This window comes from Cavia porcellus, unplaced genomic scaffold, assembly GCF_034190915.1.
Source record: "Cavia porcellus strain 051 isolate PalLab524CR breed Dunkin Hartley unplaced genomic scaffold, mCavPor4.1 scaffold_32, whole genome shotgun sequence".
In the NCBI taxonomy this organism is placed as follows: Eukaryota; Metazoa; Chordata; class Mammalia; order Rodentia; family Caviidae; genus Cavia; species Cavia porcellus.
In genome coordinates this window covers 28,735,855-28,763,016 of record NW_026947515.1, presented here as the reverse complement: position 1 = coordinate 28,763,016, position 27,162 = coordinate 28,735,855, and the positions used below count along the sequence as shown (strand labels likewise).

The 27,162-nt window shown below is 46.3% G+C and overlaps 1 non-coding gene across 1 annotated transcript; it reads right to left on the bottom strand.

Annotated features, from left to right (window-relative positions):
* Positions 1–22,009: 22,009 nt before the first annotated feature.
* Positions 22,010–22,145, bottom strand: LOC111755467 (small nucleolar RNA U109). The gene has a single exon (XR_002790026.1). It is a non-coding gene; the product is annotated as a small nucleolar RNA U109 (small nucleolar RNA).
* Positions 22,146–27,162: the final 5,017 nt, after the last annotated feature.

Below are 27,162 nucleotides of genomic sequence, written 5' to 3'. Positions count from 1 at the left end.
AGTACACAGCTGATGAGAAAATGTTAATATTTTAAATGTATACTACTTATTAAGAATTAAATATTTTACTGATATCTAAAGCTCCTGTTAACTACACATTGTATAATATAAGAATATCTGGTCAAAATAACAAGACTACTAAGATGTCAAGTATGTCCTACAGAAAGGCCAAGAAAGCAAAATACGCATGCTGTCAGTATAAGCAATCTATGTGTGTGAGACGTGTCACCATGTGTGAAAACCGCCTTATAGATTAAAAACTGGTGGTCAACTTAATGCCAGCTGAATTAAATCAGCAGGACGCTGAGCATAGATGTGCCACCTACTTTCTGCCCAGGGAAAGTTGCCAGCATAAATAGAGACGTGGAGAAAGAGAAAGCAGATGTTGAGGAGTTGAGGCATTGTGGCTTCTCCTACGACTTGCTGTTTGAGCCGTTAGGTCTCCTGGAAAAGCTCTGGTCCTTACATTGAGTATTGCTCCCTGGCTCTGGAGAGGAAGACGTGTGCCACTTGGTCTCCAGGATGAACTCTTCACACTGGCTTCCTGGCACGTACCTGACTGTGCTTGTCATCAGAGGAACTCGGGGCCTGTGTGTCACTGACGATTGCTGTGGTGCTGTGGATAGATTTCCTGCATTTTTTGTGTTAACTCTGGGTGGCCATCATAAAAAATAATGTTATAAAATTCATGTCCTGATTCTAATTGTTCTCCTCACAACCCCTGACTACAACAATGATAATTGAAGTATTATTTTTTGTAGAGTTTTTCTGGTATTTTCATCTCATATAGGTATTTATTTCTGTTGTTAATTTTTAGACTTTGGGGCTGGGGATTTAGCTCAGCAGCATAAGTGCCTGCTTAGCAAAAGTGATCCCCAGTACAGAAAAAAACCATTTTTTAAAGACTTTGTACATCAAAAAATTGTCAATGTTGAAAATTTTGATGCTTTTTATAAACATTCAATAAATATAAAAATTACATACTTTTTTTTTGTTGTCTTTTTCGTTTTTATCGGTACCAGGGATTGAACTCACGACTGCCTGTTTGCAAGGCAGGCATTTATGCCACTGAGCTAAATCCCCAGCCTCCATACTTTATATTTTTGATATTCTTCCTGTTAAGTGTTTATTGCTTAATATAATAAACTCATAAAATTAAAATAATTGACTCTTCAGTAGAAATATCCTAAAGAATATACATTGGCATTATATACCTACAATACCGCACCTTTATGACAAAATTTGGTGTTATGCCTGGTGCTTAATAGGAGAGCAAGTTTTTATAATAACCTCAAGTGTGTCTAAGAGTATGGCCTTGAACTTGGTAGGTCATTTTCCTATTAACCACAAGAAACCTTTTGTCTCCAGAACAGCTCTGACATGGGGAGTCAGGACTTGCAGTCTCTGTCCCAAAGCTGACTTTCTAGCTTCATCTGTTAGTGCAGCTGTAGCTGCTGCTGCTCTGTGGCAGGGTGGATGTCGAGCAGCTACTCCACCTAACTTTTTTTGAAGAGTTTGTCATTGGACAAACTTCTTACCCAAACCTTTGCATCAAAACCCCTAAGATGACTCCTCACTTTTGTAGTACACAGAGAAAGAAGGGCTATTTTTTTTTAATTTTAAAGAGGATAAAACCAAGGAGAATAAAGCCAATCAAAACAAACCAATGTAAGGGATACAGGACTTCAAAACAATACAAAATCAACAAAAGTTACCATAATGCCTTGTCTTCAAAATAGCTGCAGATAGCTTCAGACTTAGTAGAAGAACAGAACAGAATAGAACCAATAAAAACAAAGGAATGTAAAAAGAGACTTCAAAACATGACAATAATAAATCCAAAATGGCTTTCATAATAGATCTTGCTATCTTTGAAATAGCTTCTCATGCCATTGAATATAACCAAACCAAACCAAACCAAACCAAACAGAACAAACTGCAGTCCAACAAGACAATGAAAATGATACAGGGCTTCAAAACAAGACAGTAGGGAATCAACAGTGGCTACCACCCTCAGAAGGAGATCTCCCTAGATGCCACACTGTGTTCTGCTATCCCCTGAATGGGTGATCAGACCACCGGCCCTAGACCTGCAAGGTCAGTGAAACACCAAACACCACAAGCGTCAGATTGCATTTCACCTCCATAGTTATCATCACAGCCTGTGTTTCTCTGGATCAGCTGGTTGCTTCAGGTGTGTATGTGTGTCTGCCATCTGGCTCTTCTTGCTTTGCCAGCATGCAGCCCCAAAGGGGCTTGGGTCTGGCTGTCCGCCTGCTGGCAGCGGCCTCACATGGCACTGGTTCACAGAGAGGGCTTGCTCCCTGGTAAATCCTGTTCTCTCTCCACTGCAATCCTCAAATGTGCTGACTCATGTGGAAAGGCTTAGGTCTGGCTGTCCCCCACTGCTGCTGTCCCATGCATGATGCTGGTTCTCAGGGAGGGCTTGCTTCATGGTGAATCCTTGTCTGTCCCCCACAAAAGGGCGTTTTGAAGTCTAGTATCTCCATTGCTGGACCCGGAGTAAAGGCATACTTTATTTCCCTAAAGGGATTGTCAGTCATTTATGCTCATTTTAGGGGCACAGACTCAGGGCCTTTGACAGCCTCATACAAAGGCTTTCCCATTGGTCCAAAATTAGGTAGTAAGATCCTACAAAAAGCTGGCATTCCCAGGAAGGGACAAAGCTGTTTCTTGGTAGCAGGAGACCTGTAATGGTTGATTCATTGACTTGAGAAGTTTTGGCTTAACTGACTCATCAGTTCTGCATCCTAGGGTACAGAGGACTCACCCTAGGGTGGGTAGCCTGAATACGATATACGGGAGCAAAAGAGGCTTGCTCTCCCCCCTCCTTTTTTTTTCACATGTTGCATTTCCTGTCTTCTGCCACTTTGAACTATTGTTCTTCACCATGGCATCCAGCCTTAGAGCCAGCTGATTATGGACTGAAACCTCCACAAACTGTGAGCTAAACAAACCTTTCCTTCCTTCATTTTGGGCACTGGGTATTTTCTCTAAGCAATGAGAGAAAAGAACTAAGACAAGGCCCAAGATCACACATAGCCTGAATCTGGACCCTAAGTAGCTATTATTCCCCAGGTGTAAGACTATATTCCAAATATTGAATTTTTTGAAAGGCTATCTAAGCCTGTTTGTTTGAAAACTTTATCTTAACTTGAAAATTGAAAGTTTCTGAAGTGCTATGATTAGGTAATTCCTGAATGGAGTTGCAAACTAGAATATCATCATCATACTGTAAGATGCTTCCTTGTTCTAGTTTTATACCCTTTCCTAGTGCCCATAAAGAGCTGAGCACTAGACCTCTGTGGGAGAACTGTTTGTGTGTATTGCTGCTGCTCTCCTTTTAAAATAGGTTTTTCCATTTAAAGGCAAACAGTCTGGGTAGAGAGAGACAGAGAAAAATGCACTTTTTAAACATAAAACCGATAACTAATTAGTGTTCCCCGGGATTTGAGAGAGAACTGTATGTGGGTCTGACACTAGGTGATAGATTGAACTACAGCCTCATTAACGAGGCAGAGATCTCGTCGCATCCTGCATTCTCCAGAGGCCTTACTGCCAGAGGAACCAGAGTATTTCAGTGGGATTGATGAGGCTGCAGAAGGCTGTACTTGAGAAAGTTGTCTACGAGAGCCTGAAGTGAAGACCTTCATGTGCCTCCTGCTTTATCAGCTAGGGGCTAGGAAATCATCTGGGGTCTTTTAGTCTTATAACTACTGGCACAGCTGAATTTGCCCTACCAGATCCATTATATCATGACAGAGGATTTGTCTGTTGAATAATTTGGTCAAGGAGGCCTGGTGTAGTCCCAGCAAGTAACCTTTTGTCTGCAGAATAGCTCTGAACTGATGGGGAGCCAGGACTTCTAGTTTCTGTGCTAAAGCTAACTCTGTAATTTGTATCACTACAGCTGTAGCTGCTATTGCTCTAAGAAACCCTTGTTTCTTTGAAAAGTATGCCTGGGCAGGGATCCTGGGCAGGGATCTTGCCCTAGCATTTGTGTCAAGATCCCTAAGGTAATTCTTCCCTTTTCTGATACAAAAGAAAGAAGAGATTTTTTTTAAAGCCAGCTATTCCCAGTGATGGGACTGATGGCTTTATTACACAGAGGATGAGGTATGGCAAGGGGACTAACAAGGCTGTATTCGAGGATTCTGTGTGTGCTCTAGAGGTTGGAGGGTTTATGCGCCTCTTCCTTGCTTGGATCGTGCTTTCGATGAAGAGTATTTCAGTCTTATAATTACTGGCACAGCTGCATTTGTGCCTACTAGGAATTTCACTGTACTATGCGGCAGGATTTGCCTATTGGCTAATTTGGTTCAGGAGACTTGGGTGTAGTCCTAGCAAGTAAAATTCATTTTGATCTTAGCTGGAATTTGAGAATTTCCCCCAATTTTGTTAATAAATTTCTTCTAAGCAAAGGAGTAGGACACTGTGGAGCAACTAGAATTTCATGGTTAAACATTTGGTCTTCAATGTGACATGTCAGATGACGAGTTGGGAATCTCTGACTGGGGGTCCCTTTGACACTGACTATGACAGTAGACATTAAACTCAGAGGGTTTGCCCGAAAAGAAAGTAGAAACATAATGAGCTGCTCCTGTATCTATAATCAGTTGAACTGGCTCACCCATCCAACAGCCCACATAAGAAAACATAAGGATTGTAGGCATGTATGAAATCTGTGTGGTTTACCTCCCCAAATCTGGATACTGGAAGTATTTGCAATACATTTGGCTGTGTGTTATTTTCGTTGTTAATAGTAAGGAGGAGCTCATTTCCCAAAGATTTTTTGAAGGGGTCCAAGTCCTCTATTAATGATGGCCTGTGGCATGGGGGTGGGATGGGGGCTGAATCTGTGCCAGCGCGGTGAAGGAGCTGTGCTGATAGGTTGAGAGTTCTAGGCTGGAGCCAAGAAGTCACACTCAAAATAAGGACCAGGGCTGCCCTGAAAAGCGCCACATCCTCAGTGACATGGAGGCCCTGAGCTCCTCTAACAATGATGAGAACAATTGAGTACATTCCAGAAAGCCAGTGTGATGAGTTTCTCCTGGACATTAAACAGATCTGTGCTATGCTAATTGCCCCTCAGCATCAGAATACAAAACGGAGGTTTTTCTTCCACAGAAATTAGTGCACCTGTGGGGAGCCGCCTGACCGGTCCCCTAAGATGGCGCCCATTTCCTGCTTCCGGGTTCTTCCCGGCCCGAACAAGCCCGCCAAATTGCCACGTCTGCCCAGCTACCGATGACGCTAGCCTATTAGCTTGCTGGGCTTGCTTTGCTATGATTGGATGCTGTTTTCCCTTATAAGAGACTGACCCTGCCCCTAACGGGCAGAAGAGGAACCAACGTTGAGGGTGGCGGACCTTGTTAGGTCCGGTTCGCTGTACGCAATAAACTTTGAGAGCTGATCCTGCTCGAGTCTGGCCTCCTGTCTCCCGCGGCTCTGGTCATCTGGTGGCCCGTACGGGGACAAAAGGCTCAGCGACGTGCCTCTTCGGCCGGGAGGTGCGATTGCTGTCGCCTGCGGTACGACGGAGGACCTGGCCCAATAACAACGGAAGGCCCTGAGCGCCTCTTCTCTTCACCCTGATCAGCTACGTGAGATACAGCGGTTCCCGGGACAGGTGAGTACTGGATCACCTGGGTTGGGTGGACGCACCTAACAGATTTTGAGTGCCACACGAGTGGATGCCGGTTTTTTTTTTTTCTTTTTTCCCTTTGCATCTGTTTTGCTTTCGCTTCACTAATATGGGCCGATTCCCTAAGGGTCTTACTGCGGACCCGAGGCATCTACATGAACCGGGTCACCTTCTCGAGGTTCCTGGACCATATCAATGATATTGCCCCCTGGTTTTGGCCCACGGGCTCACTAACTCTCCCATCGTGGGAAAAGCTGGGAGGAGACCTTAGATGTGCCCAGGAGAGGGGTCTCTTAGACCCTATGGTTCTACCCCTATGGGAGATGATTAGAGCTTGCCTAACGGATGAGCAGATCCCCGGACTTCATACAGCCCGACAGGCTTTTGATAAAGCTCGATCGGAATGCTCAGAGGAGCCCGGAGCCACTGCCGATTGTGGGTCTCCGGAGGACCCTCAGGGCTCTAATTCTGATTCTGATTCGGAAGGTTCAGAAGAGGAGGTTGTCTTCGCTAAACAGGACCCTCCTGCACAGCTTAAAGAGGAATTCAGGGCTCGGGAAGATAAAAAGGGGAACCAAACACCACCCTGCTCGAGCTACTCCGCCTTACGGGAGGAGCTTAAGCCCTTCCGCCCTTTGGCAAGTTCGCGACCCACGATCACCCCCTTCAGGGCGCCAGGCCCCACTGCACCGCCGTGGCCGGAAGAGGAGTTGCTCCCTGGGCTGCCACCTCCACCCGTGGCCGCCAGAGGGCGCCCACAACCTATGGCACCGCCCTGGTTAAAGGGAGAGCTACTTCCTGGGTTGCCTTCTGCGCCCCCATCTGGGGAGGGAGGAGGACGTTCCTTCCACCAGAGGGTATGGTCACCGCTTCCCTTTGAGTGTTCCGGTCTCCATGCATTCCCGGTACAAGTAGGAGGCAGGGGAGGAGGAGGATATTATGAGCCCTTAGAAATTAAACAACTTAAAGCTATCAAGGACGCAGTTTCAGCTTATGGGCCCAATGCGCCATTTACCATGGCGCTTTTAGAGGCATTGGCAGGTCTGCTTTTAACTACTGGAGATTGGACCCAGCTGGCACGCGCCTGCCTCTCCCCTGGACAATATTTAGATTGGAAGTCCTGGAATGAGGAATTCTGTGTAGAGCAGGCGGCAGCCAACAGGGAAAATAACCAGAGAGAGTGGAACAGGGATATGCTATTAGGGCGAGGAGCCTTTGAGGAAGATCAAACTCCATACCCTCGCCAGGTTTATGAACAAATTAGCCGCTGTGGCCTCAAGGCCTGGAGACGGCTGGCTGGAAAGGGAGAACATACGGGTTACCTTACAAAAATTATACAAGGGCAGGGAGAGCCATTTTCAGACTTTGTGGCCCGCATGCTTGAGGCCGCTAACAGGATTTTTCCAGATGCTGAGGCGGCTCACCCTCTCATAAAACAATTGATTTTTGAACAGTGCACTAAGGAGTGCCGTGATGTCCTAAGAACTAACAAAAATAGGTCCTTAGAAGAGTGGACACGCCTGTGCCGTGAATTGGGTGGCCCAGTAACTAATCACGGGCTCGCCGCCGCCATGGTCGCTGCCCTTCAAGGCGCCGCCAACGGAGGCAAGCCCCCGGCAAAGGGCAATAAAAGTAAAAACAACACCTCTTGTTTTGGCTGTGGCCAAACAGGACACGTCAAACGTAATTGTCCTAATAGACAGATTAGGCAAGGAGGAGCTCTTGGCCCTGGATTATGTCCAAGATGCCGAAAAGGCAATCATTCGGCAGTTGAGTGCCGCTCAGTGTTTGATAAAGATGGTCACAGGCTTTCGGGACGCTCAGACAATCAGTCAAAAAACGGCCAGCGGGGGCCCCTCCTGCAGGCGGGGTCCCCTCTGGCCCAAACCTTCCTTCAGCTCCAGCCCCAGCAACCACAAACACCCCAAGTCCCTTGCGGCGGGCAACCCCAGGTTCAGCAGGGCTGGCCTTGTGCGTTCTCAAGACAGCTAGACAACCCACGGCTGTCATTTGGCAGCAGGGACCCTTGCTTTGGGTCCATCCAAAAATGTCACCCGCTAAAGCTATTGATCATTATCCGGACTCGGTTGCTTCCCTGTCTTTAGAGGGCATCTCACGAGCCATACAACACTTTGGGGTGCCTCCTTCCTCCCTACATGTACCATACACAAGAGAACAAATTGAGACCTTAACAACGTGTCTAGATTCCTGGGCGATTCTCCGGTGTACGTTTCAAGGGACCATAGATAATCAATTCCCAAAAGACCCACTACTTCAGTTTATTACAGTACACCCTGTGATTTTTCCCAAGGTTACATCCGCATACCCCATAACTGGAGCTCCAATAATCTTCACGGATGGCTCCAAATCAGGCATAGGCGCATATGTGGTTATGGGTCAAGAGCCAAAAACTATCCAATTCCATATGGAGGACTCTTCCTTGAGAGAAGAGCAGTGGTCTCCAAAGCTGGCCCTGTTCCCACATCGTGACATATAGAGAGCTGGCTGGGACTTTCCCTTATCCCCTCCACCTGACCTGTGTGGCTTAGAGCTGTGTGAGTGGTCCCAGCAGCACTTGGGGCTGCCTGAGGAGGCTGCCAAGGGAGCTGAGGGACACTGGGCTCCTCTGGGGCACTGGGCTCTGACAGAGTCCTCTGGTCCTTTGGAGGAGATGGACCTGATCTGAGGATTATAAGTGGAAGGTTTGGGAGACTTTCTAGTATGGTATTCTCCCTAAATAGATCAGCAGGACCAGGATTCCTGAGAGACAAACGGAGGTCTTAGAACCTGGTCACCCAGGTTATCTTCATTTTCTTCAGGGCCTGCACTAAGCCACAGTTCTCTAGTCTTCCCTTACAATAGCTGGACATACGGCGTTTCACTCCACCCTTCATGCTGTAAGCAGAAATGCTGGAACTGTACAAGTCATACAGTTACAGCAGCACTGCTAGCCCATCTTCTGCACCTCCCAGTCCGTATCGAATCTACACTATGTTACAGTAGTAGATGTGACGATTGATTGAATGTGCCAACTTGAGTAAGAGAAGCTCATGTAAATGGGCTCAGCACCTGGGGCGCAGAAGCTTCATTCTAGACTGGCCTGTCACCAAGGGGAAATAAGGACAGATCTGCTTCTGTCCTTTGGATGTCATCTCCTGGCATCTGGCGCAGACTCTTCAGCCTTTCACTGCGGCCCATCGGTCTCCTGACACAGATTTGCGCAGGACACTCAGTGAGTCCCAGACCTTGGCATGAAGACTTCCGTCTCCAGTGTGCAGACACCCTTGGCCTGCTTCCTCATCCACTCTGTGGCTGACCATCGTGAGCCAGTCCTGTCATTTCTTATACATTTGTGTATCTTGTGTTGTGTCTCTTTCTCTAGCAAAACACTGGCTGATACTCACTAATCATGATTTCCTTAGAATTTTAATCTCTGGAGAATGCCAACCGATAATTCCATAGTCTTCAGAGAAAACTAGAGATTGAAGGCAGCATAACATTTTAGCAAAATTATAATGACATCAGTCTGTTAGAACCATTAAACCTCAATTTCTTTTTTTTTTTTTTTTGCCTTTTTTGTTTTTATCGGTACCGGGGATCGAACTCACGACTGCCTGCTTGCAGGGCAGGCGCTTATGCCACTGAGCTAAACCCCCAGCCCCCAAACCTCAATTTCATATCTCCCTGGGGTGGGGCAGCTGTGATTCCAAGAAATCACATCTAACTTTCAAATTGTGGAAGGAGTAGAGAAAGATGTCCAACACCAAGCACAACAGTAAGGACTCAGGCAATCACCAACCAGACATCTGAAGGCCGCCCAAAGGGGACCTCAGCCTGGGACAGCATCATGGCCCTGGGAGACAAGCAGAAGAAGCTGAACAGGAGAGGGGCTTGGAGAGCATAGGGGTGAACCCACAGGTTCCCAGCACCTGGAGAGCCTCCAGTAGCTGCTAAGAACTGCTACAGCCTCTGTGAAGTGTATCTGCAGGAGCAGGAGGAAGGAGGCTGGAGTGGGCCACCAAAATGGACTGAGTGGCCTCTGGGGCCCTAAAGGTGGTTGCAGGGCCCTGGGTGTATGCACATATGCCAGGGAGGGGCCGCCACTCATAGTGGGATGGGACCAGGCTAGGTGGCTGGTGCTCCAGGGAGTTAATTTTGTTGACCTTAGGTGGGCCTAGAATCGTTAGCCAGACCCTGGCCCTTGACTGACCTCCATCCCCCAGCCCTGGAAAACAGCTGAAATATAGCTGCAGGGCGAGAAGACAGTAGTGAGGGGGCTGCATTCCCTGCTCACTCGTGCTTTCCAGGAGAAAGATGTACACAAGTGTCTGCTAGAGCTGCAGAGCCACACCACGGAGAAGGACACCAACACCTTTCTCCACTGCTCACCATCGCTAAGTTTGCACCCCCACTTCCCTCATGCCCCCCTGGGGCCAGGAGGCACTTGCTGAGAGCCATGGCTGCCACCTGTACCCGACATCATAGTTCACTGTCATCTCTCCCCGAGATGGGCCAGCTGTGAGTCCAAGATATCACATTTAATGGTGGAAGAAATAGAGGAAGATATCCAACACCAAGGACAACTGTAAGGAATCAAACACAGGCAATGAACAGCCAGACATCCTAGAGCCAGGGGCAGGAGGACCTCACCTGGGAGAGAATCACTGCCCTATCTAATAAGCAAATGAAATGGAACAAGAAGATATCCAGGGCTTGTCCATTATGGTGGATGAATCACCCATACCCCACAGACTGGCACTGAACTGTCCACACCCAACCCTGAGGGCCACCTTTCTGGTCCCCAGTCAATTTGTCAGCTGAGTGGAGCTATTTATACCACTGTCTGGTAGGCAATTGTTCCAGAATATTCTGAGTTCTGAGGCAGTTGGCAGTTGGTCCAGAATGTTCTGGGTTATGATGAAGTTGGCAGTTAGGCAGCATGGTCACATGACCACAGGGGTCAGTCCTAGGCTAGGAGGAATTTGGATCCCCTGGGCCTTCCATCTAGATGGATCCCCTGACTTCCATCTAGATGTCCCCCAAAAGGTTCATGTGCTCCTAACTGGAGCTTTTCAGAAGGGGTTGGGTTCTACGGTATATAAATCTGATTAAGGATGTGTGATACCTAAACCCCTTCTCTGATTGGTGTAGCATAGACAAATAGCTCTTAACAAAATCCAACATCCTTCATGATAAAAAATTGACAAAAGTATTGAAGGACCATATCTCAATCTGATAAAAGCTGATTATGATAAACTTTCTTCTAACATAGTAACTCCCTAAACTCTACTCTGTCTCGGGTGGCTGCCCAGGCACCTAGGGGTACAGACACCCGAAGTTTTCCCTGGCAATCATGATTTGCGCCCATTCCTTCACCCGGAAAGGTCAGCGGTTCTCTCCATGGAGGCTTTTCCCAGTAACTGCATCGGGAACCTGAAAAGGATGGCGCAGTAATAGATTCAGCGGGGCTGTTTCAGGCCAGGAAATCCCTGCCCAGGCCACCATTACAAAGCTCAGAGGTGGTTATCTGTTTGTTTTACCCCCGGTTGATAGTTTAGCTCTTCTGTTTCACTGTTTGCACTGGGTGTGAGACAGAGGCCACCTCCACTCTCTGCATTTAGGTTTCTAGTAACCCGACATGGTTCGTGGAAAAGACTGCTGTATGTCCCTGAATGGCTTTGCTGCCCTGGTGAGAATCAACTGACCACACAGGTGAGGGTTTCTTTCTAGACCTGGTCTGTTCCGTTGATCCCGGTCTGTCTTCTCCAGCTCCCTGGGGTCTCCATCACTGTAACTTCACAGAAAATGAACTGGAAAAGTGAGTCGTCTCATCTTGCTGCTTTTCAGTAACGTTTCTATGTTTGGCCTTACGCATTTCCATATGAATTTTAAGATCACTGTGTCAGTTTGGGCACTAAAAGCAGCTAGAATTTTGATGGGAACTTGTTGAATCCGTTTTCACGGCATTACAGACACCCAGGTAGCGCTGAAAAGTGTGAGTGCGCGTTTCTTTCCACCTGTGTCCCTTCTAGCTTTCCTGCGTTACACTGAACAGAAAGTGAGACACATTTCGTGCATGCACATGGCCGAGTTTGGACATACAAGGCGTGATCAAAAATTACAGTGAACGCTGATTTAATTTATTACACTAAAAGACACATTGCCACTCATGCCCTCAAAATAGGCCCCCTTGCTTCAAAGATTTATTCCATTTTCTTGTCACTTTTCGAAGCACTTCTGGCAGTTCTCTCTCGTGGCCTTAATGCAACAAATGCTCCTGCCAGGCATCTGCCTGCCAGCAGAAAGGCAGCCACAAACTCAGTATGCTGGGTCCCCTCCCACTCTACCAGCCCTTCCCAGGGCGTGCAATTTCTGCTCTTCCCCAGAGGTAAATGTTTCGAATCAACTGAGAACACTGAGGCAGCAACAACAGCAGAACTAAAAACACCAAAAAAGTCTCTCAGAACTAAAACTCACAGACTGTCAGTAACATGAGTATAGAGAGCCCTTTCGGGTCTCGTCAAGGTCCAAGAAGTTTGAATTTGTAATCCTGTGGAAAAGTTACTGGAATTTTAGCAAATTAATTCCAATCTAGCACTTCCAGTGCAACCCACATGGAGAATAAAGACACTAAGGCATATCTATAGCTGTGGGGTGCCAAGGGGTCCTAAGTCTAGCTAGGCTGATGGTTAACCAGAAGAAAGGCCTCACCCGGGACCAAACCCAAGCAGGGCATGGCTTGAGGATGAGCGACTGTGAGAGTGCAGGAGGTGTTGAGTGCTGTGGGCTGGGCTAGGTAGGAGGCCTGAAATCACCTCTGCATTGTGCAGAGAGAAGGGTGTGCAGAAAGAGCAATCTGGTAACATAATTCAAGGTAGTACCTCATGTTTAGGGGTCGGGGCTTCTGCTCTGCTGTGTAGTCTTTCCTGCCCTGGGAAGTCATAGCCTCTCAAGGCTCCGTCCCAGCTGACAGTGTGGAGCCTGGCTGTCCTTCCTGTCCAACTCACACATGTTTTGTGGGAGCTACAGAAGCGGGGTAACAGTGACCTGACACCTTGCTTCAGAAACTACACATCATCACCTCAGCCACACCAATTTGCAATGCTGAGAGCAGGTTGAGGGGATAAGGGAAAGTCCCAGCCAGCTCTCTACATATCAGGATGTGGGAACAGGGCCAGCTTTGGAGACCACTGCTCTTCTCTCAAGGAAGAGTCCTCCATATGGCCCGGCACCCATTAGCTGCTGTTCTCTCACTCTGGGAGATGCTGGCATCTAGCAGTTGTTCCAAACGTGTTTCTCAGGGATAAGTGAGTAAATAAAATTTTTTCTTGCCCCAGCCTTTAGGCTAAACGTGAATAAAAATATCAGCTGAAGGTTGCTCTTGTATTTGGCATATAATCTCACACTGATTCCCAGCCACAGACCTAGAGTTGCCCTAAAAATATCAAATCACACCTTACTTCCTCTGGAAAGGAAACTGGGTTGCCCAGCGGCCCACTGGACCTTCCTGCAGTCGGAAGCTCTGCACAGTCCCCAAGCAAGGCTGGACACATCAGAAGGGAAACCAAAGCCGGGCTGGTATCCTACAAGGTAGCTTTTTCCCCTGGATGTTTTAGGACGCGGTAGTGCTTATTCAGAAATCGCTGTCAGTCTGTAGATGCACCATCCTTCAGTCCACAGGGGCAAATAACTGGGCCAATTAAAAATCTATCAATGAGGGCTGGGGAGCTCAGGGGCATAAACCCTTGCCTTGCAAGGTTAAGTTGTGAGTGGGATCCCTGGTACGGATAAAAAAAAAAGAAAAAAAACTAAAAAAAAAAATCTATTAGTGGACGCCTTAGGTCCCCGATGGGGTGGATGTAGTGTGTTTTCTGTGCAGAGCCTTGTGCTTGGGGTGGATGTGACTAAGCAGGGCCCAAGGGGAGGACCTGGTGAGGTGGGCCCAGCACAGCTGGGCAACGGGACACACACCTGAGCCAGCTGCACCCTGGGCCTCTGAAAGGAGGCAGGGGCAGGAGCCCACTCAGGGTGTTTTCAAGAGAGGGCAGCAAAGTGCACTTTTATTTGAAAACGCCCACTTTTTAAACTTCACGTCCACTGAGAAACAACCATAGAGCTGCTGCCTGCACCAGGACAGTGAGAAAGGCAGAGGCAGCAAGGAGGCCCCTGCAGGGTGTGGGGAAACCCACCGAGCTTGGCTGATGGCTCAGCAGGTGCTGCTGGTACCAGAGCGCAGTATGGGAAACTCCTGACAGCCACAAGGGAATCCCAGCGTCCAGCAGTTCCATCCCGTGCCTGCCCAGGAGACTGGAATACAGGGATCAGGCACAGCCCTGGGCACGGATTGCATCACAGCCGAGAGTTCTTCATTCCAGGTCCACGCGCTCCAATGGCGCAGGTGCTGTAAGTCCCTAAGTGAACCTGGCTGACAAGGTCAAGGGCAGAAACCTGACCTTGCGGTGAAGATTGGAAGAGGCCAAAAAGGTTTTAGGCAAATCATCGAGTCCCCATCTTACAGGGTACCTCCAGGACCACAGATCTTCCCCCCACCCAATCTGTAGGGGTCTCTCCCCGAGACCACCACTCCTGGGGGTCGGCAGTGGCCAAGCTTTTGGAAAGCCACCTGTCACTTGGTATTGGGATGCCAAATGCTGGGCTGGGAGTGCGGCTCAATGGGAAGCATTTGCCTCAGATGATCAAGGGCCAGGGCCAGTGGGGGAGGGGGCAGAGAGATTGTCCCCAAAGACAGCCCCATTCGGAGCCTGTTCTATGTGAACTTACATGGTGAGAGGGTTTGGGTTGTGGGTTGAAAGGGAGCTGTGAGATTATGCCAGGTGCCCTGTGGAGGCCACCTGACTCCCCCAGGTGGCGCTGCCTGGGCTCGCGTGGTCCAGTCTTGTGCAGAGGGACACAGCTTTCCCAGGGCAGGGCCTTAGCTGATGCTGAGGCTGACACTTGGGCCAGTCCACAGCACTGTGGCCTCCTGAACAGTTTGTTTCCCTGTGTCTGGAACTGGTGTAAAACAAGTGAGAAATGCAGCAGATATTAAGGGCTCCATGACCACTGGCCAGTCCTCAGGATGTTTCTGGGCATGAACCTTATTTAAACCAGGCGGGTGGTGTTGCCCACCTGTAATCCCAGCTACTCTGAGGGCTGAGGCAGGAGGGTTGCAAAGGCAGCTAGCTCGGAGGCCAGCCTGGGCTAGGTAGCAAGGCCCTGCTTCACAATCTCAAGGGCTGCGGATGCAGCTCAGGGGCAGAGCTCTCGCCAGGCTTGTGTGAGGCCCTGGGTTTGATCCTCAGCACTGAAAATACTAAAAGGAATTTTATATACTGGGGGAAACGCTCATTATGTCATGGTAAGCCGAGAAAGAATGAAGATTCTTACTTTTAATCAGAAAAAAAATGCATTTGCCTGTAACCCCAGCACTCTAGGAGGCTGATGCAGGACAGCCAAGATTGAGGCCAGCCTGAGCAATAAAATGCGGTATTTTTAAAAGTGCTGGGAATTTAGCTCAGTATGTTTCTCAAACGAGTCCCCCATCCCCTGCCCCCACAACCATCTCCGCACCCCCAGGCGCCCCCGAGCCTACTCCCCAGGTCGGCCCAGGCCCAGCGGGCTTCCTGCCTTTGTCTGTGGCTCCGCCCGCCCTGCTCCCCTGCTCCCGCGGCCTGAGCCCAACCCCGCGGGGCAGAGCTCCCGGGCGGGCCACCGCGCCGCGGTGTCGTCCGCCGACCCGGCCTCGGGCGATCGCGCAGGTGCCGGCCGGGAGCGCCCCGCCAGGCTCCAGGCCCTCGCGGGACAGAGCCGGCTGCACCCAGCGGCTTCCCGGAGGGCGCAGCAGGACGGTCACGAGTGGGAGCCTGCGTTGGGCTCAGCCCTTGACCCGAAGAGAAAGGGAGGAAGGAGAGCGCAGGGCGCTCCCGAAACGCTTCCGAGGCCCTCGCCAGCACCTTTGCAGCTCGGAGAGCCCCACACGAGGCTGCCCGCCCCCGGGCCGGCGAGCTCCGCGCCCGGGTACCCTCTGTGCAGACGCCCCGCCCGGCCCTGCGGGGAGGGGGTCCCCACAAATGCCGCAGCAGCCGGCTGGGATCAGCTCTGGTGTCTGATTTGCCTTTCCTGGACTGCGTTCATTCGTCACGTTAGCTGCTCTGTGCCCCATGGGGTCTGTGTGCCTGTTCCTCCTCTTTACTTCTGTAAACACACCTTTTGTTTTCCTTTTGGCAAGCTGCACTTCATTTTTGTCCTAAAGGATCACTGAGTCCAACACCGATTCCACCTGACTGCACCTGGCAGGAATTAAGGGAACTCTCCCCACGTGCACTGCTTCTGACTCCCCTCCCTCCTCAAGGAAGGACAGAAAGACCTGTGTGCTGGGCTGTGTTCTCCGCCACCTCCCTTTTTGTGTAGTTAGTTAGTTAGTTAGTTAGTTAGTTAGTTGAGGCGGCTCTCACTAGTTCACTAAGTTGCCCAGGCTGAGCTCAAACTTGCAACTCTCCTGCCTCAGCCTCCCAGAATATTAGGGTTACAAGCAGGTTTCACCACACATCTGCCAGGTTACTAAATGCATTAAATGTGAACTGTTATTGGTTAGGGCTGTGCTAGTACTGTGACCTGGATGGTTTAAACCAAAGTTTATTGTCTCAGTTGGTGGCAGTGGCACATACCTACAGTCCTTGCTACCCTAGTTGGAAGGCTGAGGTAGGAGGACTACTTGAGCCTGTTATAACTTGGGCCCCGGTATAAAATCCAAGGAGGCAAGAGACCGAAAATTTAGGTGGCAAAGGCTTTATTTCCAGGCCTGGCGACCAGTCTCCTGGAGCCAATTTGGAGACTGTTCCCCAGAGACTGAAGGGAGGACTTTAAAAAGAGGCTGGAGGAAAAGGGTGGGGGGAGAAACAAAGAAACCTGCAGAGCCATCAAACTTGTTGACCCGAGTCTGGAAACTGTATTGCTGTCCACTTAGCTCTGACAATCTCGGGAGTTCCTGGTGTTTCTCAAATTACTCCCATCCTACAGACTGACATTATCTCGGAGTGGCACATCTGCAGCAATGTTTGGAGAAGAAAGTGGGGAAGTTAATTATTCCAGGACAGCTCGTCTTCGCTAGTGAGTGCGAAGGGGTCACGAGTTATGAAATGCTGGAACTTAAGTTTTACAAAGATCTGATATCTAACTCATTTGATACATACAGAACAAAAGGAAAGCACCGATCGGGGTTTGGGCCATAGTATTACCTGGTAATTTCTTTAAGCTAAGCAGTTCTTAAAATTGGGGCAGGCTCATTTTATGACAGATCATCACCAGGTCGGGGAGAGGTCACCAGAAACCCAAATTCTTTATGGCCTAGATAGATAGGTGAGGGGAGAGGGAGGCAATAAGGCGCCATACAGAACAGAAAACGGCGGTTATGTGTCAAGGTTAGGTAAAGGGTTAAACTCACAGGCAAATCTCTCTGCACACAAGCAGGTTACTTTAAACAAATGTAAATTAATGGGCCATTCTAGTTTTCTTTAGCGGAGAATAGAGGTGCCTAGCAGTGATTAACAACCCTTGTTAGCTTGTTTTAGCACAACTTCTGTAGTTTGTAGAGGGCAACAATGGTTAACATATCAATTAAGTGAGATTCTTGCAATTCTTTACAGAGGAGAGTGTTGCTCAACATATCAATTAGGTCACTTAACATATCAGTTAGGGAAAAAGGATAAAACAAACACATATAGTAAGCCACTTTACAGGTTTGCTATAATACACATATAACAAAGCTATTTTCTTAGAGTACAACAAGCCCAGAGTTCAAAACAAGGTTGGGCAACACAGTGAGACCCCACCTAAACCAACAGAACCACAGTACCTAGAGGTAAGAAGTGCCAGATGAATGGCTTGGCAATGTTGAGACGCCTCTGTGCTGCAAAGGGGATTTGTCCCAGGTCCTTGGTCATACTCCTTGTGTCTCCCTGGTGATCCTCAGCACACCCTGGCTTTTTAAAAATGTTTTAATTTTTTTTATTTTAAAGAGATTAAACAGAACAAAACAGATCATAAGGAAACAATTTTAAGAAACATGGATTTCAAAGCAAGTCCACTGGAGATCTTCACTGTCTGTCTTATTGTCTCTAGTTTTCTTCCAAATAGTTGTCCCCTCTTCACACGCATTGAATATATACTGAACATTACAGAACTAATCTAATCAGAACAGGATGATAAAGGCTTTTTTTTCTTAGCCTTCCACCCCCGCCATTATTTTTTTATTAAGGAGGAAAAGAAAAAAAAAAAAACACAAATAGGGTACAAGTTATACAGAATTTCAGAAAAAATAAACAATAGGAAATCACTAGTTAATAGATTACATGTTATCTTAGAAATAGTTGTTCAAGTTACAAAATTAAAGCATATAAAGTGGACTTTCAAACAGTGAGACTGGAAATAGTTTTGTTCAAAGCATATAAAGTGGACTTTCAAACAGTGAGACTGGAAACAGTTTTGTTCAATGATCCAACAAAACTCAGTAATATGGTTATCTATCTTATACACTTAAATATATATGCAGTTATATTCTTTAGAGCACTTTCTTTTCCTTTCTTTTGTACAATGACAATTACACATTTTGGGTTTTATTACTCCCACAGTTCTTATTACTTTTTTTTGAAGAGAGTAAAACCAAATGTGACATAACAGAACAAAGTCAGTCAAATCAGAAGGATGAACATAATAGATAATGTAAAAACAAAATACTAGGTGATCAACAATGGTTACCATACTGCCTCTTGCTATCTTAAAAAGAATTGCTTATATCATCAGTTATAATAAAATTGAACAAAACTGTAAAGAATAAAACAAAAACATTGGAGACATTGATGATGAAGGCTTTATAGGTCTTCAAGACATGACATTGGGGAAGTCAGTAATGACTGCCATAATGCCTCTCATTCTCTTCGTAGTAGCTGTCCTTATCTTTATATACACTGAAATTGAACATAAAAGACTAGACTAATATCACTCTGCCACTGTTGCTGGAATCCTGGTTTTTTTTCTCTCTCTCTCTCTCTCGAATGTCCTTCAGTATTTTTTATAGGGTTAGATTGGTGGCCATGAACTCCCACAGTTCCTCCTTGGAAACATCTTATTTCTCCATTAATTTTGAGAGACAGTTTTTCAGGGTACATCAATCTGGGTTGGAGGTTATTTTCTTTCAGGGCTTGGACTATTTCCCCTCAGGCTCTTCTTGATTTGATAGTTTGTGTTGATGTCTGTCATTATTTTGATGATTTTTCCTTTGTAGGTGATCTGCTTCTTTTCTCTGGCCACTTTTAATATTCTGTTCTTGTGGTGGATTTCTGGGATCTTGACTATTGTATGTCTGGGTGTACCTGTTTTGGTTGTAGTTGGTTGGAGTTCTGTATGCTTCGTTTTCTGGATATCATTTCTTTTTCCTATACTTGGGAAGTTTTCCTTAATTATTTCTGTGAATAGCCTTTGTAATTCATTTGTGGTTACTCCTGCTTCTTCGCTCACGTTTTTTATTCCTTTTTAAAAAATGTTTGTTATTCTTAAGTTATAGATCCTCTTGTCATCTTCTAGCCTTTGAATTGTTACTTCCTGGTTCTTTGTTTGGTCTTTTCTTTCACAATCACACATTGTAAATCTCTCTTCAAGTTTTAAAGACTAACTTTAGTTTCTGTCAAGGCATTTTGCCAGCTTTCAATGGAGTTTTTAGTTTCCTGCTAATCTCTTTGGATCTGTTTCATGTATTCTAGATTTTGTTTATATTCTTCACCAAAGGTTTCTCTTCCTTTCCTGGGTTCCTCTATTCTTCCACCTGTGTCTTCCTGAGAGGGGCTTAGCATTTCTTTAATTAATCTTTTTTTATCTTGCCTCACTTGGATTAGAATTTCAGTTTTAAGTTCATCTGAAGTCACAAAGGTATTTATGTCTGCTGATGCTGTGTCTGATATTGCATGATTGCTGCACTGGTTCTCTTCTGTATTTTCCTCTCCTGAGCTTATTTCCCAGGGTCAGCGGCTGGAGGTTTTTTCTTATTTCTATCTCTTGTCATGTTTCTGGTTTCTTTCAGACAAGTGTGTGATGGAGGTCTCAGGCCCTCTCTGTATTGCTTACGGTTTTTCTGACGTGTGCTGGCTGAGGTTTTGCTGCCCTCTCCAGTTTGTTGTTATCTGAGGTGCACGCAGGTACTGTGGGCTAACCACTCTTCTCTGAGCCAGTCAACCAGCAAGTGCCTTCAGCAACTTAGGCTATGCTGTGGCGGATGTCACAGGGTCGGGACAGTTCCATCTCTGGCTATTGGGTCCTGACTGGGGGCATGACTCAGCCCAAGCAGGTCCCACCAGTCCTCTCTGGGCCAGGGGCGGCTGACTGATGCCACTGCAGCACCAGACTCTGCTCCACTCCAAGATGTCTTTCAGCTGGCCACTCCCACCACAGGACCCAATTTCCAGCACTCACCAAGAATTAATGCAGCTCTCCACCTTGGCTCCACTCCATGCTGTGCCTCGTCCTCCTGCCAAGGGCCCCAGACTCACCAGCTCCCATTATCAGTGGCCACAGCTTCAGTGCAAACTTGAGTCACCTGACTCCACGGCGCTCCGAGCACAGTGTGGACCAGTCTCAGTGTGCGCATCTGGCTCCAGCCCTCCACCTGTGTTTTTCCTTCCTCTTCCTATTTTTCTTTTTCCTTCAGTTTCCTCCTAGGGTCATGAAAATCCCTCTCCACCCGTCTGGCCCTCTCCATGTTGTCAAATTCCAGCATCTGAGTTGTTTTTCCCAGAGAGGCTCTCCACCCAGTGACCCAGCAAGCCACCATCTTCATTACATCCTCAGCCCACCCTGGCTTGCTGAAGTGTCCTTTGGTCTCTGACTTCAGGTCCACACATCGTCCTCCATGTCTGTGATCAAATTTCTCTTCTGTGTGAGAACACAAGTCATATAAGATTAGGACCCCCCCCTGCCTGCCATTGCCTAATTTTAATTAAGCTAATTATCAGCTGAAATAAGGTTCTATTCTGAGATACTGGAGTTAGAAGTCCACACGGGAATCTGGCATGGAGAGACACAATCCAACCTGTCACATACAGTGTCGAGGATCCCAGGGGTATGGATGCCGGTGGTACTGGGGGCCACAGAGTGATGTGGCCTCGCAGGTCTGCTCTGAGCTGTGTACCCACTGCTGGGTGAGGAGGGTCTTAGCCACACAGCCGCATGTGACCCTCGTTGGACAAGGCTACAGAGTTCAATCGGCTAACCAGGGATGATGACAGACCCCTGTCCACATTTCCTAACACCAAATTCTAAGGTTTCAGGGCTGAATTCATATCTTGACTTTTGTTTTTCATTCTTCATTTTGATTTTTTGAGACAGGATCTGGCTATGCAGCCCAGGCTGGCCTCAAACTTGTGGTGACCCTCTGGCTTCAGCTTCCTAAGTGCTGGCCCCCTACAGGCATGTGCCACCATTCCCGGCTACATACTCTTACTTTAAATATAAATTTTGGGGCTAGTGGGTAGGTCAGCAGTGGAACACTTGCCTGGCATTTGCAAGGCCCTGGGTTCAAAACCAACACTACAAACAAGGATTTTTATAATTTAAAAATTAGTTATAATTTTAATTGTAAGATAATAAATATGTGCAGAGGCTTTGAAAAACGGAACCTTGTAGATTTGGTTAAAATCAAGATGAAAGTGCAGTATCAGGATGCACTGACTTTTATGAATTCACAGTCATCCTCTTGTCTTAGCCTTCCAAGTCCTAGACTTATGATCATGTACCATCACATCTAGCATACTTTGTAATTCTTTTCCAAAATGGTCATTCGTGGTTCTTTTTTGATTTGCTTGTTGAGCAAGGTCCCACTGTCTAGTGCAGGCTGCTTTGAACTCACTATGCAACCCAGACAGGCCTTGAACTTGTGGTGACTCTCCTGCCTCAGGCTCTGGAGTGCTGAGATTACAGGTATGTGCCACCACAACCAACATCAATCTAAACTCTCTTTCTCTGTCTGTCTTTTCTTTTTCTCTCCCTCCCTCCGTTCCTCTCTTTCTTTTTTTCTACTTTCTTTCCTGGGCTGATGCTTGTAAATTGCCTATGGTGAATGGCTTTATTGCTTATATTTTTTTCAGTTATACATATCCTCATTTATGTTTAGATTAAACAAACTAAAGCAGGTTAAAATCATTCTGAACAAAGAACAATAGTATTGCTGGATTTCACATCATGACACTCCGTGATCAACACTGGGTACTGTAGTGTCTTTTTTTAAAATTTAATTTAAAGAAAGACTAAACAAAACAGAAAACAAGTAGAAATAAGATATAATTTCTTTTTTTCCTTTAATGTAGGAAAAATATACTACCACTCAACCTCTACTGTAAGGTTGGCAGCCCTGAAAACTCCTTTTTTTAATATAGCATGTTATGGATATATTCCTACTCCAAAAGGAATGAGGAGAAGGCATTTCCACATGCCAATATAAGACAATTTCAAAGAAAAAAATAATAAGAAATCACTAGTTGATGATTACAGATTATCTTCTTATAGTTATTCAAGATACTAAAGTGGAGCATATAAAGTGGGGATTCAAACAGTGAGATTGCAACCAGTTCTGTTCAACTATCCAACAAAAACTTAGAAATATGGTTATCAATCCTATACACTTAAACATACATGCAGTTATCCATATCTTCAATTATGTTGAGATTGAATAAACCCAAGCAGACTAATATCACTCTGAACAAAGAATAATACTATTGCTGGGTTTCACATTATGACACTCCAAGATCATCACTAGATATTTTAGTGTTTCTTTTTCTTCAAAGTATCTGTTCATTTGATCATGTGTCATAAGATCAGTTCTCATAAACTGTTTATAGATTCTACACATGCATGAGTCTTAACATGTATTTCTATTCTTTCTATATTAGAGGGAGAAACAAAACAAAACATATTCCTATAAGCACATGAAATGAAATAAACATCTAAGACCATTGTACTAAGAGTTCTACCATGGTTCCTGTGTTGTCTCTTGCTTTCTCCAATAGGATTGGGTATATCATCAGACATAGTATAATTGAATATATCAGTACATAACAGTATTAATAAAAACACAACTGGGGCTGGGGATTTAGCTTAGCGGCATAAGCGCCTGCCTTGCAAGCAGGCAGTCGTGAGTTCGATCCCCGGTACCGATAAAAAGGAAAAAGACCAAAAATAATAATAATAATAAAAATAAAACACAACTTTATATATAGTATAGAACTTGAAAAACCAGCAGTTATCAAACTAGAATGTGTATCTTAAAGTCTTGTCATCTTCAGTGTAGTTGCCTATACTCTCAGACTTGATACTATCAATCATATCAGTTTTGAATAAAATCTTCTCTGCCTCATTTCTGTTACGCTCTTTTTTTTTTTTTTGCCATCAGTTGTCTGCTTATCTTCTTCATTCTGTTTCCTGCTCCATTCATTGAGAACTCTCTGCCACAGTTCCTGGAATCCTAGTACTTTTCTCTCTCTCTAGAATGCCCTGCAATATTCTATGTAGAGTTGGATTGGTGGTTGCAAATTTCCCAAGTTCCTCTTTGTCTTGGAAGCATCTTGTTTCTCCATTAATTTCTAGAGACAGTTTAGCAGGGTACATCAATTTGGGATGGAGGTTATTTTCTTTCAGGGCTTGGAATATTTTGCTCCAGGCTCTTCTTGACTTGATGGTTTGTGTCGAGAAGTCTGCCGTTATTCTGACGGGCCTTCCTTTATAGGTTATCTGTTTCTTGTCTTTAACAGCTTTTAATATTCCTTTCTTATATTGACTTTCTGGGATCTTTATTATTATATGCCTGGGTGTAGCTCTGTTTTGGTTGTAGGTGGCTGGAGTTCTATATGCCTCATATATCAGAATATTTCCTTTTCCTATGTTTGGGTAGTTTTCCTTATTTATTTCTGTGAATAACCTTTGTAGTTCCGTTGTTTGTAGCCCAGCTTCTTCATTCACATTTTTTATTCTCAAGTTCTCAAGTTATAGATCTTTTGTCTTCTAGCCTTTGTATTATTACTGCTTGTTTCTTTGTTATTTTTAAATAAGTTTTCCCTTTCATATTGCCACATTGCAAAATTGTTCTCCAGTTTAGATAATCTATCCTGAGTTTCTTTCAAGCTGACTTGCCATCTTTCCATAGAGTTTTTAATTTCCTGGTGATCTCTGAATCTGCTTCATGTATTCTATATTTGTTTTTTATATTCTTCACCAAATGGTTCTCTCCTTTGAGTTCCTCCCTTCTTCTGTCTGTGTCTGCTTGAGGGGTGCTTAGTATCTCTTTTATTAATCTTATGTCTTGCTTTATTTGGCTAAAGATTTCACTTTTGAACTCATCTATGAGGTCCCGAATATATCTCTTTGTGTCCACTGGCGCTGTGTCTGATATTGCATGTTTGTTGTTCTCATTCTCCTTTGTATTTACCTGTCCTGGGTCCATGTTCTCAGGATTGAGACCTGGGGACTTTTTGTTGTTGCTCCCTCTTCCCATCTTTTTTTGCTTCTTCTAGGAGGCCCCAGTTTCTTTCTTTGTTGGTTACAATTCTTCTGAAGCACACTGGCTAGATGACCCTTCACACTGCCGTGTGCTAGTGAGTTGCAGACAGGGACAGTGTATGCTGGCTCCTCCCCTCCGGATTATTCAAGCTGCCGTGGCCTGCACTGTATACTTTGCATCACCTCCCCTCCAGATCAGTCAAACTTCTGAGGCTTCACTGGGTTAATGTGGTTAGTGTGCACCACCACTGTAGGGACTTGATTTCGGATAACCTATTGGGTCTCAGCCAGGTCATGTGACCCAGGCCTAGCTCACTCCACCAATCCCGTTTGGGAAGGGAACAATTGACTGAAGTCACTGCTTCCCTTTGTAGTTGCCAGTCCTGCCTGGTCCCAGAATGTCATCTGCTGGAGCCCCCCTATTTATGGAATGGCTTCACTCACATCACTCACCACAGGTCGATGTAGGCACCCTGCCAACTCAGCTCTCTGTTTGGCTCACCGACCCCTGAACTCAGTGTAACTGCACCTCCAGTGAGTCGAAGCGGCGGAACCTCAGATGGCTCAGCATGTCGCGGTGGGACCTTGGCAAGTCGTGGTGGGACATTGGCAAGTCATGGTAGGACCTCGGATGGTCGGCAAGTTGCCTGCTTAATTTCTTCTTGGGAGGACAGAATTCATCTCTCTCTGTTTGGGGCTCCTCACTCTGTATTATGTTGAATTCTAACTTGACTGCCTCAGGGAGCCTCTGTAGCCAGTTGTTACCTATCTACCATCTTTCCTCCTCCTCCTATTGCTTGTATTTAGAACCCTCAGGAAATGACTATGTCTCAGAAGTGTCTCCCAGGTGTAGCTGATTTGGGGTTTTGAGTTGGTTGGAAGATCCCACTATTTCAATTTGTTGGGGTTGAAAAGTTGTTGCCTGCTTGGCCCACCTCCTGAGCACTTGGCACTGGCCCATAGTATTTTCTATGACCTTTGGGCAAGCTCAGGGTTGGTATACCAGGAAGGACAGCTGCTTAGAACCATTGTGTCACTTTGGCTAAAGTGGTAAAGTCAGCAATAACAATAGCATCAAACACAGCCTAGAAAATGACAGACCGAGGTGACCCCTAATTTGCCACCTTTAACTGCATGAACCCAACTTGTGGTTATACCACAAAATCTAAAGCAAACCAGAAAATCATATAACTAAATAAGCTCTTGCTATTCCAATTTTACCCTTGGGAGGAAATTTAAAAGGAGTTAGAGGGAAAAGTAGAGAAATATAAGAAGGGGAAGAAATTTAGAAGCAAGGCTAGAGGACAAAAGGGGAACACACAACTTTAGGAGACTGGTGCAGAAGGAAGTAACAGAGAAAGAGAAAAAAAAAATAAAAGGAAGAACAGAACAACCACACACACACACGATCTAGAGACCACATCCAAAGTCATATAAAAACAAGATCAAACCATGAGGAAAAAACAGGAAAAAGAGCAGGGGAAAAAATGTCCCTTTCCAGGTTTGTCTCTGCTGTCACTGGTAGACAAGGTGTGGAGTCCAGGTCTGTGCTGATGTATCTCAGCAAGCCAGCAGTCACTTTACCATGGGCTACTGGATAATCTCAGTGAACCTGCCCCATTTTTCCCCTGAAGCTCAGGTTGGTTTCTGGCCATGAGGCTGGGATTGTCCTCTTCAGTCTGCAGCCCTCAGCGCATCCTCTGCTGGCTTAAACTCAGCTGGGGGCCGCTGTTCGGAGTTCTGAGCGCAGGGGCCCTCCAGGAGATGGCTCCTGGCCACTCTTCCTGTCTTGCAGGTTGGCAGGTACTGCAGCCAGGGCAGTCTTTCACATCCACCCTCCCTTCTGCTGCATCTCTCTGTGGAGGCCCCTGGTGTTGCCAGCCATCAGTCACTGAGTATCTGCTTCTGCAGCTTTAGGCTCGTCCCAAGGAGATAGCTCCACGGGCTACCGCCACCTCCTCCTCTTCCTTCTCCTCCTCCTCCTCCGTTGAAGTTTCTCTCTTTGCTCTTCCCATGGGCTTCAATTCTCGCTTCAGATCCTTCCTGGGAACAAGGGCCTCTATACCTCTGTGTCTAGCTCGTGAATTAGGGATGGGCTCCTGAGTGCAGCAGGTTCCCAATTTTTTCGTGATGCTGGCCCCTGGGGGAGGTGCTAAAATGCTCTCTGGCCTGGTGGGGTGGAGATAGAGGTCACAGGCTCTGGCTTGGCTCCTAAATGGTTTTGGTCCTTAAAGCAGGTGCCACACTGCCACAGGGGCTGTCCTGCCCACAGAGGCCAGAGAAACCACACGTGGATCAGCTCCTGGATGTGTGTAGCCTCTGACCTACGTTATTGACAGGGAGTGTTTCTTTTTTTCTTTTTTTGAGACAGGTTCTTGCTATGTAGCCCAGGCTGGCCTGCAACTTGCAGTGATTCTCTTGCCTCCGCCTCCTGAATGTTGGAATCAATTTATTGTTTTTAAAACATGACCTGGGGAGGGGAGTTAACTCAGTGACACAGTGCCTACCTGGCAAGCACATGGTCATGAGTTTAATCCCCAGTACCAAAAAAACCGTGACTTGGGCATGGTGTTATAAACTTGTAATCCTAACACTGTGGAAGGCTGAGGCAAAAGGATTCCGGTTTGAGCACAGATTGGGCTCAAAGTAAAAATAAGAGGTCAAAATAAAAAAGGGCTCAAGATACAGCTCAGTGTGCAGGCCCTTGGCTCAGTCTTCCATCCTGTGGAAACGCATGGATACATAATGGTTTCATTTGTTGAGCCATGAAGTAGAAGCTGAGTTAAACTTACTATATACCAGGCTGGCTTTGGACTTACAGTGGCCTTCCTGCGTCAGCCTCCTAAATCCTGGGGTTAGAGGTGTGCACCAGTGTTCTCTGGTAATAAATGGGAAAAGACCACCTGAACCTGGGTTTGTCCAAGTTGCAGCTCTGATCAGCCCAAAAAACTCACTGTTTC